The sequence below is a fragment of the Amphiura filiformis genome, chromosome 13 (assembly GCF_039555335.1).
Source record: "Amphiura filiformis chromosome 13, Afil_fr2py, whole genome shotgun sequence".
In the NCBI taxonomy this organism is placed as follows: domain Eukaryota; kingdom Metazoa; phylum Echinodermata; class Ophiuroidea; order Amphilepidida; family Amphiuridae; genus Amphiura; species Amphiura filiformis.
The window spans coordinates 18,809,235-18,815,502 of NC_092640.1; positions in this window are offsets into that span (position 1 = coordinate 18,809,235).

Genomic DNA, 6,268 nt, shown 5'->3' on the forward strand with positions numbered 1-6,268 from the left:
CTTCAATGTCAATTTGGTCCACTTTTGGTGACTAATGTTGGTTTCATACTGTCATGCCACTTTTCGCTGAGCGGCGTGACGCACGCGCATTGCAGACAAACGGACACGATCAAGGATTATGATTGGCCATGTCGCTTGACGTAGCGGCAAGCAGCATGAAAGTATTATATGGGTATAACTTGGTTTTTGTCAGTCAAACTATACACTTCGTTCTTTGAAAAGCAATCAAAAGTTTCCTTATAGGCATATGACTTACTCTTAAGTGTTCGTCACTGTTTTTTTTTTTTCAAAAAAGATGTAAATGTGTTTCCTTCATCATCGGCTCTACATAAATCTTTTCTCTGCTATCTGCTATAAGTAGCTTATATTAAATTGTGTAAAGGATGCTATCTACTGAAGATAGCTCATATTATATTGTGTAAATGCAGCTATCTACTGTATATTGTTTTGTGTAAATGCTGCTATCTACTGAAGATTGCTCATGTTATATTGCGTAATTTGCTGTTATACTGAAGATAGCTCATATTAGATTGTGAATATGCTGTTTTGGTCTATTGCCATTTGGTCTACTGAAGATAGCTTATATTAATTTGTGTAAAAGCGGCTATCTACTGAAGACAGTTGATATTAGATTGTGTAAATGCTGATAGCCTATCTACTATAATTCGTTCATGTTACATTGTGTAAATGCTGCTATCTACTGAAGATAACTCATATGATATTGTGTAAATACTGCTATCTACCCGGTACTGAAGATATTTGATATTAGATAGCTCATATGATATTGTGTAAATGCTGCTATTTACTGAAGATAACTCATATTAGATTGTGTAAATTATGATGTTATATTATAATTAGTTCATTATAAATAGAGAGGGCGGCCTATCTGCTGTGCCCTAGCAGGACATCAGTCAATATGAGACATTAAATATTAAATGCGAGGATCCAGAGGATACATGCCTGAGAAATATATAATTAATAAAGAAGTGGAGCTCAGACAAACTGGCATTATAATGCCAGTTTGTCTGAGCTCCACTTCTTTAATAATTAGATCATATAAGAATGTGTAAATGCTGCTATCTACTGAAGATAGCTCATTATGTGATGCGGTCAAGCAAAATCAATCAAAACTCGGAAATATTAAATTTTCAGTTTCTTATAGGATAGTAACAATCATTTACAAAGCTACATTTTGCAGAAAACCCCATGGAAATTGAACAAGCAGTTCCAAAGATATGAACAATTAAAGAGTTTGCAAAACAAAAGGAAACAAAAGGATATAATAATTATTTCCTTTGTTTGGCTATATCTCAAAAGCAATATTTCCGAGTTCAGACTGATTTTGCTTGATCACATCACATATTAGATTGTGTAAATTATGATGTTATATACTGAAATTGGCTTGTATTAAAATGTGTAAATGCTGCTCATATTAGATTATGTAAATGCTACTACCTACTGAAGATATCTTGTTAGATTGTGTTAATGCTGCTATCTACTGAAGATTGCTCATGCAAGACTGTGTGAATGCTGTTTTCTACTGAAGATAGCTTATGTTAGATTGTGTAAATGCTGCTATCTACTGAAGATTGCTCATATTATATTGTGTGAATGCTGCTATTTACTGCAGATAGTTCATGCAAGACTGTGTGAATGCTGTTTTCTACTGAAGATAGCTTATGTTAGATTGTGTAAATGCTGCTATCTACTGAAGATTGCTCATATTATATTGTGTGAATGCTGCTATTTACTGCAGATAGTTCATGCAAGACTGTGTGAATGCTGTTTTCTACTGAAGATAGCTTATGTTAGATTGTGTAAATGCTGCTATCTACTGAAGATAGCTCATATTATATTGTGTGAATGCTGCTATTTACTGCACATAGTTCATGCAAGACTGTGTGAATGCTGTTTTCTACTGAAGATAGCTTATGTTAGATTGGGTAAATGCTGCTATCTACTGAAGATAGCTCATATTATATTGTGTGAATGCTGCTATTTACTGCAGATAGTTCATGCAAGACTGTGTGAATGCTGTTTTCTACTGAAGATAGCTTATGTTAGATTGTGTAAATGCTGCTATCTACTGAAGATTGCTCATATTAGATTTTGTAAATGCTGCTATCTACTAAAATAGCTCATGTTCGAGTGTTTAAATGCTGCTATTTACTCAAGATAGCTCATAATTAGATTGTGTAAATGCTGCTATCTACTGACGATAGCTGATATTAGATTGTGTAAAATGCTGCTATCAACTGAAGATAGCTCATATTGTGTAAATGATACTATCTACTAAAATAGCTCATATTAGATTGTGTAAAATGCTGCTATCTACTAAAGACAGCTCATATTGTTTTGTGTAAATGCTGCTATCTACTGAAGACAGCTCATATTAGATTGTGTAAATGCTGCTATCAACTGAAGATAGCTCATATTGTGTAAATGATACTATCTACTAAAATAGCTCATATTAGATTGTGTAAAATGCTGCTATCTACTGCAGATAGCTCATATTGTTTTGTGTAAATGCTGTTATCTACTATAATTATAAAGATCACACAAATCAATGACCGTTCTAACAGTGCAGTGTTTATAAACAAATTAACATGATTATAGCAACATGTCTTTGATTTCACAGCTATATCTTACAGTGTTGGTTTCCATAAAAGAAAGAAGAAATTATAATACCTATACCTTTTTCTATTCGTAACATTAACCATGCCGTCAAACGACCAAATATATAACACCAAAACCCATCAATAATTTTACAAACATGGCTTATAGAAAAAGAAAAAAAAACCCTAAATATTCCACAGTTCAAACTGTTAGGGAAACAGCTTTAAGCTTTATAAGTCACCATTCATGGCATCCACATCGGTGATACATCAATCTTTTCTCCGCTCTTAGTGTTAGATTTGGAGCCATCCATTATGGTTCAAGCGACAGGTACTACAAGAGCCGCTGAATAATCTCACCCTCCATGCCTCGGTTCATCATCCCTCAAATAATAATTATATCTCAAAATTTGACCTCAAGACTTGGAGTATGAGTTTTTGTACCCAATACATTCAAAGGTCATTCTATGAGTGTGCATACATATCAGTGTTAACGAACTGTGCCCTGACATATGCGCAAGTTTGAGATCTTAGCGATATCAAAATCCGTACCAAGTGTTGTTGCCCCCGTAACCTATGAAACCTGGAGGCATTCAACACATTATGTACGTCAGCGCGCTAGACCATCAAGAACACGCCGATATTTTCAGTAATAACTTCACCTGACAATATCTGATTTGTAGATTTATGATAAGGACTATCTCAAGAACCTCTGCACCAATACAAGGCGTGTTTGTACTTATTGGAATGATATTTTAACACAGATTTCAAATATGATGACGAGATTGTAAATTTTAACATTTTGTGAAGATGGTATAAAAACATTAATATTTTTGCACCTGTTAACTTAAAACATTTAGGAGAAGAAGAGTTAAGATTTCATGGCTGCCATATGCAAATTCAAATCATGTTTTCCAATAAAGTTTGACAAATAAGATCAAAATTTCATTGACGCTTCTAATTTGTCTTAAGGTATACTATTTTAAACTGTTGCGATTTGGTAGTTCACAGCATCTTGCGAATGGTAGCGAACTTTGGCGAAAATTGCATTGGTCAGTTCATAGCGAGCGTGTAGAAGAATTCAAATATCACAGATATAAAATATATGATTTGCAGATTGAACTTGTGCAACACATCAAAGTATTATTTTTCAATAATATATTGGTTTAGATAATGATAATCGATTTTTTGGCTGCATGCTTCAACCAACGATACCTCGTCTACCCTTAAATACATTTTGTATGATACTTTTGTTCTCGTTGAAACAAAATCTCAAATTTTAAACGTGAATAAAATAAATACACTTAACTTGCAAAAACTGAATTTGTAAAATAAAACTTATAATAGCGCATAAAACCACAGATACTTAAACAAAACAGGTTTCATAGTGCTGGACAAATCAACATACAAGCAATACAAAAGATGCAAAAGATTCTTTAAAATGGAAAATACAATAGAGAACAAGTGAAAAACACACATGAAATAAATCGAATAACAGGAATAAGCAGACTTGAACAAGTTGGCACAGATATATGGTTGACAGTTTTCATATGGCAGCTATTTTATGACAATCCAAATTTCGTCATTCGCCCGACGTATAGAGAAAGAGAGAACGCGCGAGGTTACGTTTTTATATGGAAACACAATACTTGAACTCATTCGTTTTATAAGACCTAAAACTTCTCATATTTTTGTTCACCCATACGTCATATAGAGCTCAGATTCCCGCTAGCTTTACTATAGCAATGATCAATCATCGCAATCAGCCGGTACACTAATGTGAAGAAACACCATCAATATTCATTTTGAAAACCCATCAGACCCCGTTCAAGATAGAAACCCCGGGGAAATCAATTGAATCTCTCTCGAGATATAAGGGTGCATTTGTGCTCTTGTTCGAAGCATTAGGCAATTTTTAACAAACAAGGGCATGACGATGAAAAAAATATTCACGATAGCTTTCTTTTATTTTATAGTGATTTGGTGAAGTGATTTATCATTTGTAATTTTCTTCCTCTCTTAATCATGCAATGATAATTTAGTTGCAGTGGGTGGCCTGCAAGACGTCTGATGTGATTTGCTATTTGCAATCACTGACTCGGAAAAATAGTTAAATTTACCGAAGATTCAGGGATAACGGATGGGAAGTAAAGACGGAGAGATTCATAATCTTAAAATGGGTCGAGATGAGTGGTACTACAAACGATTGGGCCGTATCAATCGATGAAGACAATGATTATAATGGTATCACAAAGGGATATATTGCATGGCAATTTGATAACATCTATATATATTTCTTTATATTAAGTAGTTTTGTTGAATAATATGTTGCGAAGGGAATTGCGTCTATCAATGTGACAATAGTTTTGGGTCAATCGAGAAATAGTGACCAATAACAAAAAGATTTATCGTTTTACTTCTTTTAAATTCTCACTATTTTTAGTCGTCATCATCACTTGTTTAGAAGACAGCGTTCTTCAGATGCTGATACATCATGTCATCTTCTAAGTTGCATCGTTCCTGATGGGATGTCATTCGACAAAATTTGACAGAAAATCTTCTGGATTCTTCGTCAATGATACCTGTGACATTGAGTGACTGGACAGAAGACTATAATACTGGATACATAATATATTGGTGAATGGATTTAAATTGACGAACGAACGAAAAGTTCAAAAGTTGGATTTGAGATCATCAATATTGCATCACAGATATCGGTTCAATATTTAAGTCTCATGAAACTAAATATTCATCATGATACTTAATCTGACATCTTTAGACTTGTTCGCCATCGTATGTATCTTAATTTCTTTGAACTTTGACCTCAGTAAAGCAGAGCCGAGGGTTTCGGTATCAACCCCTGTTAACTTTGTCAAGGAAGGCGGAATATTCTCCATCCATTGCCAAATATGGAATCTTGACACAAAAGCCGGCCATGAAGTGGAAATCGTACGTACATTTGATAGCAGTTCACAACGGTTATCCGTGGACACGGAAATACACACTAAAGCCGATGATAGATTTTTCTTAGCTGTGCGTAATTTACCGGACGGTTCAATAGTGTATTTTATGTCTCTGATAGACGTTTCAAGAGCCGACGAGGCGGATTATTCGTGTAAGATAATAAGTGTGTATCCAACATTTTCAGAAATAGCAAGTGATTCAAAACGATTACATGCAACTTATTTTCCCGCGTCACACGAACCTAAATGTGACGTTACAAGCGTTGAAGTTACAGAAGGTAAATCGGTTACTTTTCAATGTAGCGCTGAAAATGCTCAACCACAAATCAGTCTTTATTGGACTCATTCTGGTAAGTTAGTAAGCACGCTGAATCATATGTTACACAGTGAGGTGAGGCATGGAAGGGCATATTCCACTCTGACGTTGACACCATCGCTTGCTGATGAAGGTTCCATTTATTTCTGTCACATCAAAAGCTCTGCATTTCCTGGTCGTGATCAAAGCTGTCACGTGGGACCACTATCAGTTAAGCCTGATGCATCGATAGACAGAACAAATAGTGAGAATGTCGAATTCCCGACCAGCATAGCCAGCGAACCTGACGAGAATAATTCAAAATTGATTATAGATCCATCCACGAACACACCTGCTCAAGATAGTGAGAACACGTTACAATGCCAAACTAAATG